Source organism: Hoplias malabaricus, chromosome 2, assembly GCF_029633855.1.
Source record: "Hoplias malabaricus isolate fHopMal1 chromosome 2, fHopMal1.hap1, whole genome shotgun sequence".
NCBI lineage: Eukaryota > Metazoa > Chordata > Actinopteri > Characiformes > Erythrinidae > Hoplias > Hoplias malabaricus.
Genome location: NC_089801.1, coordinates 45,003,934 through 45,017,113, shown reverse-complemented (window position 1 = coordinate 45,017,113; position 13,180 = coordinate 45,003,934).

Below are 13,180 nucleotides of genomic sequence, written 5' to 3'. Positions count from 1 at the left end.
ACATGCAAGCTGCCCATGCCACAAGCACTCATTCAACCCCATACCATCAGTGGTGCAGGCTTCTTAACGGAGCGCCGATAACAACTTGGGTTATCCTTGTCCTCTCTGGTCCGGATGACATGACATCCCAGTGTTCCATAAAGAACTTCAAATCGTGACTCATCTGACCACAGAACAGTCTTCCATTTTGCCACACTCCATTTTAAAAGACCCCTGGCCCAGTGCAAACGTCTGAGCTTGTGGAGCTTGCTTAGAAAAGCTTCCTCTTTGCACTGTAGAGATTCAGCTGGCAACGGCGGATGGCACGGTGGATTGTGTTCACTGACAATGCTTTCTGGAAGTATTCCTGAGCCCATTCTGTTATTTCCTTGACAGTGGCATTCCTGTTTGAGGTGCAGTGACGTTTAAGGGCCCGGAGATCATGAGCATCCAGTAGAGTTTTACGGCCTTGACCCTTACGCACAGCAATTGTTCCAGATTCTCTGAATCTTTTGATGATGTTATGCACGGTTGATGATGATAACTTAAAAGTCTTTGATATTTTACGCTGGGTAACACCATTCTGGTATTGCTGCACTATCTTTCTGTGCAACAATGGTGGAATTGGTGATCCTCTTACCATCTTGGCTTCAGAGAGACACTGACACACTGAGAAGCTCTTTTTATACACAATCATGTTGTCAATTGACCTAATTAGTGTTAATTGGTCTTCCAGCTGTTCGTTATATGCTCAATTTCCTTTTTCCAGCCACTTATTGCTACTTGTCCCAACTTTTTTGGGATTTGTTGACACTGAAATTTTGAATCAACATATTTTTCCTTTAAAATGTTACATTTACTCAGATTAAACTTTTGATCTGTCATCTATTACGATCTATTACAGTTCTATTACGAATAAAATATTGACATTTGCCATCTCCAAATCATTGCATTCAGTTTTTATTCACAATTTGTTTAGTGTCCCAACTTTTTTGTAATCCGGTTTGTACATTTAGAAATGAATGTCCTATTTTATATTTGTAATTATATATAATTATTGATTCATTCATTCTGTGTACCTGCTTATCCAGTTCAGGGTTGAGGTGGGTGCAGAGCCTACCCAGATTCACTGGGTGCAAGGCAGGAACACACCCTGAAGGGGGTGTAAGTCCTTCACAGGGCGACACACACTCACTCACACCTATGGACACTTTTGAGTCACCAATCCACCTACTAACGTGTTTTTGGACAGTGGGAGGTAACCGGAGCACTCAGAGGAAACCCACACAGACACTGGGAGAACACACCAAACTCCTCACAGTCACCCGGAGCGGGACTTGAACCCACAACCCCATATATTGGAGCTGTCTGACTGCTTTTGAATGGTGCCACATTTATAAGGAACATGCATTTGTGGGATGAGCAGTAGAGCTGAATTTGTGGGTTGCGCCCACGAAAAAAATGTTGTTAAATCCTCTCTGCCAATACCAAACAGTTTATTCTGCCATTGACTCATTTGGTGATTGGTGGATTGGATGACTGAAGTTTGAAGAAACAAGACAGGTTGACAATTTATTCATTTAACAAACAGGAGCCTCAGTAGACTGTGGAAGAACCATACACAGCCACAACAGCCTGGCACCTCCTCCTCATGCTGGTCACCGGCCTGGTCACACACTGCTGTAGGATGATATCCCATTCTTCAACCAGCATTTGTCACAAGTCAGCCAGTTTGGTTGTGTTGGTCACTCTGGCACGAACAGTACGCCCAAGATGACCCCACAAAATTCATTGGGGTTGAGGTCAGAACGCTGGCAGGCCATTCCATATCCTCTTCACTCCAAAATTCTGGAGGTAGTCTCTGATAAACCTCGCTCTGTGGGGGTGAGCGTTTTCATCTTGTAGGATAGAGTTCAGTTCCAGACTGTGGAGATATGGGATTGCCACTGGTTGCAGAATTTCATCTCAGTATCTCTCTGCATTGAGATTTCCTCCAGTGATGACAAGCCTTGTTTTTCCAGTGATGGAGATGCTGCCCCACACCATCACACAAAATAAGTTGTTTGGCATTGGCAGAGAGGATTTGGCAAATTTTTCATGGGCACAGCCCACATACTCAGCTCTACTGCTCATCCCACAAATGCATGTTCCTTACGAATGTGGCACCATTTAAAAGGGAAATTAACAAGCTTTCCAATGGTATAAGATTTATTGCCAAGAAACATTGTTACAACAAAGAAATAATTTACCAAACAAATTCCCTTACTTTTTGTGCTATGCTTATTTACATGCAAATTAGTTCTGCTGGAGTTTCATGAATGAGGCCCAGTGAGTGCAGAAACAAGGAGGTGGTGTTACAGTTTTGGCTGAAATGTGTATAGCAACAGATTTTACATAGGTTTATGTAGATTTGAAATATTAATACTTTACCAGCACACACCAGTCCCACATCATGAGTGCAGTTGTGTCTGAGTGAAGATGATGTTGGACAGAAATAAATCTGAGATTCGTTTCCTCTACACTGAAGCTCCTCTGACCACACCTGGACCTCCCCGCGGCCAAAAGAAGCTGTTCCCAGCACCTCCACAGGACGCGAACAGCCCAGCTCTCTACACACAACCTCTGCATCCTGCTGATCAAAGCCAGCATCACACACTGTGGACCAGGTCTCTCCATGAAGCACCTCCACTCTCCCAGAGCAGCGAGAGCCACCAACCAGTCGGACTTCTAAAATAATGTGCTGACATATATTAATTTAGTTATATGCTCCTACAGCTTTGAAACTTAATTAAACATGCAGCATTCAGTAAAATGGACAGATAAACACCAGGATGTTCACAGTTTTACTAACAGACAAAATTCATTTAGACTTTTAAATCTGTAATAATTAATAACAAATTAAGTTAAATTAAAGAGTTAAATAGAATTAAATTTATAATTTATCAAAGCTCACCTGAACACATTACTCCAGCATCTTTTGAATGATCACAGTTATCTTCACCACGTCCTGACGATCTACAGTTCTTCAGTGTAGACTCTGATCCTCTACAGTCCACATCATCCATCCAGATTGGTCCTGATCCTGCTCCAAAGTCGGTTTCACTTGGAACATTTACAGCCTCCCCACAGTTCAGTTGTTTACACACCACTTCAGCGTCACTCATATCCCATCCATTATCACACACTGTACCCCACTGACCTTCATAACGAACCTCCACTCTCCCAGCACAGCGACTGCTACCATTCACCAGCCTCACACTCCCTGTTCAATAGAGAAAGAAAAATCAGAACTTACAGCACAGTTAAGTATTCTATAAAGTCCCCTGTATTAAAATTTACTGTAGCACATGTTCTGTGGCCCATGACACAACATTTATTACTATTAATTTATTAACAGGACATTGTCACCAATCAACCACAACATTAAAACCACTGACAGGTGAATAACATTGATTGTCTCTTTTCAATAGCAACTGTCAAAGAAGGTGGGAGATATTTAATAGCAGGTAAAACAGTCCATTCTTGAAGCTGATATTTTAAGCAGTAAAAATAGACAAGCTTAAGTATATGAAAAACTATGATAAGGCCCAAATTGTGATGACTAGAAGACTGGCCCAGAGCATCTACAAAACATCAGCTCTTCTGAGTTGTTCCCAGCATGCAGTGGTTAGTACGGACCAAACTTATTATAAGAAAGGAGAACCACTGAAACGGAGAGAGGGTCATGTGTGCTTGAAGCTCACTGATATGTGTGGACAGTGAAGACTAGCTTGTTTGTTCTGATGAGGCCCACAGATGAGTGGCAGGGTGCTTGTGCAGCGCTGACCTCGGGCAGAGATGGCATCAGGATCCATTAAGAGAAAAGGGCAAAGTGAGGGAAGCAGTATGATGCTCAGGGCAATGTTGGGTTCTTTTTTAATGTGGAGGTTACTTTGACACATATCACTATCACTTCTCTAAACATTGATTCAGACTTAGTTCTTCTTGGCAATGGTTTTCCCAATATCAGCAGAGTCTTTCTGCAGGAGAACATCTTTAGAAGTCTTTAGGAATCCATGATTCAACACGTCAGAGCTGTTTTGGTGGTATAAGGGGGACCTATAATATTTGGCAGGTTGTTTCATTGTTATGGCTGATCTGTATTATACATAGATCTTACATATAAAAACATCTTTATATGTATTCTGATATTACAGGGATTAGCACAGAAAAGAGCAGGTCACTGTTTGTATAGAGTGATAAACAGGTGAAAATGAACATTTTTATAAAATATATATTTATACTTTACCAGAACACACCAGTCCCACATCATTATCATGAGTGCAGTTGTGTCTGAGTGAAGATGATGTTGGACAGAAGTAAATCTGAGATTCGTTTCCTCTACACTGAAGCTCTTCTGACCACACCTGGACCTCCCCTCGGCCAAAAGCAGCTGCTCCCAGCACCTCCACAGGACGCCCACAGTCCAGCTCTCTACACACAACCTCTGCATCCTGCTGATCAAAGCCAGCATCACACACTGTGGACCAGGTCTCTCCATGAAGCACCTCCACTCTCCCAGAGCACAGGTGAGGACCATCTGAAAGTCTGGACTTTCTGTGACCTGTGTGTATTTCAGTTACATTAGGACGGTGCACAGAACAGAAACAGTAATAGATTAACACTCTGTCTTCCTGGTAAATGGTGACAGTAATGAAAGTCAGAGTGGTCGCCAGTCGTGATTTTAGTTTGTGAAATTTAATTTTATTTTCTCTGACACTGTGAGACAAAAATAACACAAAAATTAAAACATAAATTTTAAAGAGTCCACATTTTTTTCTTTTCTCCAAAATGTGAAATTCAACAAATACACATCTGTTTTTACAATGAATAAAACTAAAAGCTGTTGAGAGTAAAAAAGAGCTGAGTAAAATTTAGAGCTGTAATCTTCAGAATATTCTAGTGTTCCTCCACAAATGATGGTATGATGTAGTTTAGAGTGTGGACTGCTGGGAAATGTAGTTGTAGTTGGAGTGACATTAGTCACTAAAAAGCAGGTGAAAACAGTGTGTTTTAAAACTGCTGCTGTTTTGTAACAGTGTTTCTCTGAGGGTTAGTGTCGTGTGTGTCCTGATAGAGCAGTTAACAAAGGAGACTGAAACATGAGCATTACACTGAGTCTCTTTACAACAGAGTTCTGTTTTACAGAAGATTTATAATAAAGAACCTGACCATCCTCAGAGTAAACACCTTTTCTTTCTCCTCTCAGTTTTCTCCCTAATGTTCATCCTGTTCCTCCACAGTGATCTCAGGATGAACAGTGAGAGAAAGGGCTTGTGTTGTGAGAAGTATAAACCAGTCGACTTCTTTTAGTGAGAAACTATATGATCTGCTCCTTCATTCCGATTCTGAAAAGTGTTTGGCTGTTTCACTTCCCTAAAGTCTGTATTTACACATCTCTCATGTCTCTGTAAAATGAATGGTGTGATGTTAACAGTGGTGGATGCTGTCTTTCAAGGAGGGGAAGCTCAATTTCGGCCTACATCATAAAATGTGTCAGTTTATTTATACGTAAATTCTACCCTCCGTTCCTTTTCAAGATAATGATCTGTGACCCTGTCGTACCAACAAGGCATCTTTTCCAGGGACTTGACTAGTGTCCTCTCAATGGCCATCAGAGCTATGCACAAGCAGCTATAAAAAACCCACCAGAAATAGAAGCTCGATTTGTCGCTAGTCGTTTTTAACAAAGAAAATGCCGCTAAGAGGTTTAAGAAAGTGTCCTGTTCAACTCAGAACAGAATGACAATGTAATGCTCCCACGAATCTTTACACCAAATGATCGCTGATTCAGCTCATTTCGCTGCCAATCAAAAATGAATTCAGCCTCAGACAGATCATTAAATCATCATGCAGAAGCTGAGCATCCGGGCCAGCCCACTGCCCCATAGACCCCCAGAGACGCTGAGCGTCTGATGGGCGGGACTTCGCTGCTTTGCTATTGAATTCTGTGGACGCTCAGTGTCTACACTGTTTAAAGCACTGTGAAGCTGCGGGAATGATTGAGAGGAAAGCCACGTCTTTACCAGTGATAAGGAGCTCATTCTGATCAAAAGTTGAGCGCATTGTAGTGCATATTTATTCAATGACATGTACACACAACAGTATATATTTGATCACTTATTTTTTGGCATTTTAGGGGAAGTCTTAGAGCAATCGCCTCTGGACGTTAATGATAATATTAACACAGACTGTGATTCGTGTGATGACTGACAGCAGTTTACCTGAGCAGATGACTCCAACATCTTCATAATAACCACAGTTATATTCACCCCAACCATTTGATCCACAGTTCTTCAGTGTAGACTCTGATCCACTACAGTCCACAAAATTCATCCAGACTTGACCTGCTCCTGCTCCAAAATAACCATACTGTGGGGCATCAACTGCCTCCCCACAGTTCAACTCTCTACACACCACTGCAGCATCTCTCATATCCCAACCCAAACCACACACTGTTCCCCACTGTCCTTCATGAAGAACCTCCACTCTCCCAGCACAGGGACTGTCTCCATTCACCAACCTCACGCTGTCTGTACGAGAGAGAGAGAGAGAGAGAGAGAGATTGTCTCATTTCAGTGTGTGTGTGTGTGAGAGTTAGCTCTGGGCGCAGGGCAGAAACAACCCCTGGAATGGGCACCATTCCATGGCTGGGTCTCACACACACACCCCCCTTATGGACACCTTTAAGTAGCCTATCCACCTACCAACATTTCTTTTTTTGTGGGGTGGAAGCTGAAGCACCCAGAGGACACACACACAGACATGGGGAGAGCACACCAAATCCTTATAGACAGTCATGTGGAGCAGGTCTCGAACACACAACCCCAGGACTCTGGAGCTGTGAGGCAGCAACACTACCTTGTTGTGCCACTGTGCTGTCCTCCATTTACATGGAATTTATGTATGTAATATGTATAGAAATATATAAAAATAGATGAATCCAGGTGAACAAATGAGTCAAAAATATTAAACATGGTCATTTAATTCTTGAGGAAAATAATAAGGGTGACCAGATTTCTGATGGCAGAATATGTGATGGGGTTTGTGTGTGTCCATAAGAAAATAAAACACTGTAAAATGTAAAATATTTTTGTATTTTATTTCTCAAGGGATGACACTGAAAGCTTTAGAATTCTGGCCTGAGCAATTGCTTAAAAGCATTTTTGTTCATTTCAGTTTCAGTCACAGAACCTAAAATATGTAAAGATGTTAAACAAGTGGAAAAATTATCTGAAAGTGATGATGTTTAACACTAAAAGCCCCAAGTGGCAATTGTTTCAATGCTGTGATACCTATTGCCACCAAATGTGAAAATGGTTTATTATTTTGTTGCACAATCTTTAGAGGCAGTCACTTAAAATAGTTTCTGTAGCTCTGAACGTGAGGTTCTCACTTGTCAAAAGGTAATTTGGCCAGCACTTCCTGAGCAACCTTTGTCTCAAGTTTGAAAGGCGTCTTCAGCACTTTCCACAGATGTTCAATAGTTTTCAGGTCAGGGCTCAGAGAAAGCCATTTCTGAACAGTCCAGTGCTTTGTTCTTAACCTTTTTTGAGGACTTTTATTGTGTGTTTTGAGTCATTGTCCTGTTGGATGACCCATGACTTGCGACTACGACAGAACATTCGGGCACTTTCACTCCAGAATGCTTTGATAGCCTTGAGATTTTATTTTGCCCTGCACAAATTCAAGGCCCCAGTGCCAAATGCAGTAAAATAGCCCCAGAACATAACTGAGCCTCTGCCATCTGATGGAGAATTCACTTATTCATAGATCAGGCATGGGATATTTCCACATAGGTAAAAATATAAAGACATGTGACTGCAATAAACAAATAATATAGAAAACATGTGACTGTAATAATCAAATGATATAAAGACATGAGAATTATTTTAAACAAATGAGTTTAGTGGCAGAGGATATTAGAATGGTCAAAGGTACTTGAGTTCATAACTCAGGCCTGAACTCTGTAGAAAAGAAGGAGAATGGTGTAGCATGGGACTGTCTGGTACGGTGTGATATATGACATCTTTAGAAGATAAGGATACCTTCTTAGTTGGACTCCTATGATATACTGCATCCTTAAGGAGACAAGGGTACCATTTAATTGGAGTCCTATGGAATACAACCTAATAGGAGGGGCGAGATGACCTCACCCCAAAAAGTGTATGTAAACTGTGGTTTTCTGTATCTCATTGTGAGTGAGTCTGCAGGAGGCTTCTGAGACTGCTCTCCAATGCTTTAAGAAAATAAAGAGCCTGCTGATCTTCCAAGAAGTCGTCTTCATCTTTCAAGTTTTTTTAAAAAGAACTAGAAACTTTTATTAGAACTTATTCTTTCAAGTATTACAGTTAGATTAGAAATAAGATTAACACGTCGTGGTAACGACACATCTTTCACAGTAGGTTTGGTGTTCTTTTCTGTGAAAGCATTATTTTTGTGCCTGTAAATATGGAGATGATGTGACTTGGCAAAAAGCTCCAAGTTTGTTTCATCTGTCCAAGACATTCTCCCAGAAGCACTGTGGCTTGTCAATATACATTTTAGCCAAATCCACTCTTTTTTTTTCTTCAACAGTGGAGTGTTCTAGGTCTTCTTCCATGGAGCTCCCTGCTGCTCAAAAAACAAAGGATGGTCTGATCTGACTATGATGTGACAGACCTTGCAGTTCAGCTTGTATCTCTTTGGAAATTGTGCCTGTTTTTAGTTTACCATTCACACTACCCTTCTGTTCATTCCAGGGTCAGCAATAGCCCCCAGATATTAGCAAAATTCTTGCAACACCATAGCTACCACCTAACAATCAGAGAGGAAATGTCATAGTTCTCTACGCTCTCAGTGAATCCCTAAAATATTTGGTTATATCTAATATCTAATATATCTATTTATTTATTCATAGTTTGACACTCATCATAGAGATGAATACAAATCTAAGCAAATAAATCCTTCAAACCTGCCTGTGTGCAGGGACAAGAAAGATTGGGTTTTCAATCATTTTTCCTGTGTCCTTCACTTTTCTTCCATGCCAGAGTAATGCCCACTTTAGTGTTAAATCACTTCATATTTGTAAGATTTATGTGAGATTTAACAGTCTTTTTGTACCCCTACAACTGATTGGCAAGCAGAGTTGGTTTTGTAGGAAGGCGTACCTGTCATGCATTGTGAGCCAGGGCAAATTATCTCCATATTTAAAGAGTCTCAAAAGTGTCAAAATTATGCCTATGCTTGCACTCCCTTGTGTCACTGAACGTCTGTATTTTCATCTATAGAACGTGTTTATAACGTGTAAGGAATCCACATAAACACGTGACTTAACGTACCGTACTTAACAAGTGACCAAACGCGTCGTCTCCGTGTCCACTGTGCATTTTTTCTCAATTTATATATTTAAATGACGCACCATGGAAACAGTAACTATAAATCTTATGGGAAAGATTAATATTTAAATAATGCTGTAGTACATTTGTACGATAAAGTTATAATCCTTACACAGCAATTTCACAGAAGTCACTACGCCAGTCAAGGTAAACCTAGAATAAACCCCTCTGTATAGCGAACTAACCTCATTAAAGAAAGAACCAGAGGAGACAGTAAAAGACTATATTATGTCTATATTATATCTATATACTATATTATGCACGGTGGCTTAGCAGGTAGTGTCGCAATCACACAGCTCCAGGGGCCTGGAGGTTGTGGGTTCGATTCCCGCTCCGGGTGACTGCCTGTGAGGAGTTGGTGTGTTCTCCCTGTGTAATGTAACCAGCGTGAATACTGATTATTGTTACAGAGCAATATGTGGCATTCCTCAAGCCTGTAAAGAAGCCCTAATGTCACCTAAGGCACCCAGATGGGAGCATCCTCTGAAGGAAGAAATTGACTCACTTAAAGAAAATGATATATTTACACTAACAACTTTACCAGATGGCAGAAAGACAGTTGGGGGAAGATGGGTATATGCCCTTAAAGAGAATGCAGAATCAGGAAAAATCTTCAAGGCTAGGTACGTAACAAAATGATATAACCAGACTGAAGGCATTGACTACCATGAAACATTTGCTCCTACAGCAATCTCACTTCATAACGGACATTGATGCAGATAGCTTCTCAGAAAAACTTATTGGTTCATCAGATGGATGATAAAACAGCATATCTACATGCTCCAATTGAGGAAGACATATACTTAGAACAACCAGAGGGTTTTGAAAAGACATCAGAGACAGGAGATAAGTTAGTATAGAAACTACAAAAAACTCTTTATGGTCTAAAACAGTCTGGAAGAAATTGGTACTAAATGATCATTTGGAACAAAACAACTTTGAGTGAAACCTGGTTGACCACTGTGTGTATAGAAAGCAATTTGAAAATGAAACAATAATATTAATCATTTGGGTAGATGATTTGATCATTGCAGCAAGTAATGAGGATCAACTTATCAAGTTCAAAGAAACCATGAAATCTAAATTCAGCATGAAGGATCTGGGGAAAATATCATATTTCTTGGGCACTCAAGATATTAAAATGAACCAGAAAAGATACATCCTCAGAATTCTGGAAAGATTTGGAATGTCAGAATGTAAATCTAGAGCTACCCCAAGTGGACTAAAAATGGAGTGGAATAAAGATGAAGAAGAAAACAACAAAGAAATTGAAAATCCCAAAGAATATTGAGAAATCATGGGTAGCCTAATCTATGCAATGACCTGTACCACACCAAACATAAGTTGGAAAGTTAGTAAACTGTCACAGACACTAGCAAAGCCTAAATTACAGGACATAGTGGCTGCCAAACATGTATTGAGATACCTAAAAGGTACAATAGATTATGAGCTGTGTTTCAAGAAAACAGATTAAGTCTTGAGTCTAATAGCATTCAGTGATTCTGACTGGGCATCTTCTGTAGATGATAGACGGAGTACTACTGGGTACTGTTTTAGCTTGACAAAGCAAGGTCCTGCTATTTCTTGGAAATCTAAGAAACAGCCTACAGTGGCTCTGTCCGCCTGTGAAGCTGAATACATTTGCTTAGCAAACACTACTCAGGAAAGCATGTACCTAACTCAGCTGTTAAATGGAATGGATACTAGCAGTTACTGTTGTACGAAAATCTATGAAGATAATCAAGGGGCTATTGCACTGAGTAAAAGTCCAATAAAAAGATCCAGGACCAAACATATTGATGTGAAATATTACTTCATCTGCGATGTACTCAGTGAGGGAAAAATAAGTATTGAATACTGCCCAACAGAAGATATGGTTGCAGACATACTGACAAAAGCCGTTTCAAAAGTTAGAATAGTCAAGTTCAAAGATTTCCTGTTTGGAAACATAAATATATATAGTGTCATCATACATGGCTAAAGATGATGAGGACAAATGGGGGTGTTGAAATATGTATCCTCATCTGTCATATTATTTGTATTGTTTTATGTATTATTTTATGTTACTGATCATATTTCTATATATTTAATTTGTGAGAATTATGCATTCATTTTATGAGCAGAGTTATTCATCTGCATGTATTTGGAAGGTGATATATACCTATGGGACTCTTATTCTTTATTAATACGTTTATTAATCTTTTTTTTTTGGTGGAATATTTTTTGTGTGTGTGTTAAACCCCCTTTTGGCATCTGATATTTCTAGTTTTTATCCTTCATACTCTGTAAAGAATAGAAAATAAAATATACAAAGTACTAAATGCTACTTCTGTGGTGATTTTTGTTGATAAGCATAGATGTGAGTCTACTGAATTGCAACATGGACCGAGAAAAAACAGAAACTTTACTCTGTTCATGGCACTGCCAATTATACATCAAGGAAACTAAGTAAATAATTGTTTTATTTTATATGCCTTGTAAAGAAATCACTGAGAAGTTTCACATGTAATACAGTGTTATCAAATATTAGATAGCCTTGAACCCAGAGATATCTATGACAGAGAATTGTTCAGAATTGTTTAAATGTATTATTATTTTTTTATTATATATATTTTAATAATAAATAAATAAAGTCAAATAACCTCTTATACAATCTTGTTGAAGCAAACCTTGCATGTTAATAGACAAGGAAGTGTGCTTTTCCTGAAGTAACTAACAACATTAAGAATCATGTGTAATGTGTAATCATGTGTAAGTATTATTTATTAAAAGGCATCCAGCCACATGACATGACAACTAAACCTGGCAGTGCAGCCACTGACTGTGACATATACTGCTTTAGTTGTAGGTATCCATATACCACAATGTGATGGAGCCTCGTTTTCTGCACAGATGCAGAAATTTCACTCCCTCTGGATCAAACATTTTCATGACCATTCTAATTGTATTCTGTGAAACTACTTGTCCTCTTCTGAACAAACAGTCTCTTGTACAACCGATTCAACATTCAAATACTAATAACAATCTAGTCCGTTCTGATCTGAGTGTTTATTCCTGAAATCTATACAATAGTTTGACGTCAGCAATGCACAACATTCCTCATTTTCACTGCAAAGGGTTGTGTCTGCCCCATTATAAAACATAGCACAAAAAGTAAGGAAACACCAAATGAGTCAATGGCAGAATAAGCTGTTTGGCATTGGCAGAGAGTATTTTTTAATGGGGATTTTGTTAGTGCCCGCCTTGTGGGAACCCTCTCTGTTCCATTTGCTTGCTGCACTTCTAAACTATCCTCTTAATTTTTGTCTGGTAACTTCTCACTTTAGGAGAGGACAGAGTCAAGTAGGCTGTTTTTTTTTTTCATACGAGGGGAAGGGGTCAGAGGGCTGAGATTTAAGAGTCACTGTTCAGTACTGCTAACAACCACTTAGCCACTACCTGGGGTACTATAGCAACAGCTTTTTTTTTTGTGTGTGTGGGGGGGGGGGGGGGGGGGGGGGTTGGATTGGTACACTGTGCAAATGTAAATAAAAGCAGAACGTAATCATGTGCAAATAATTTAAACCCTATATTTAATTTAAAAGAGGGCCTAGTCTTACTGGCATAAACAAGGCCTTTCCTGAAAATGACCTTATCTGGATGGCAGCATTCTGCTCCAAATCCTGTATATATTGTTTATCATTAACAGTTTATCATTATCATTAACCCAGTCATTTCACAGACCAATTGCCAGTTAAATTTTTTTTTTTTTTTTTTTTTTTTTTTGGAACATGTTGCTGGGATGA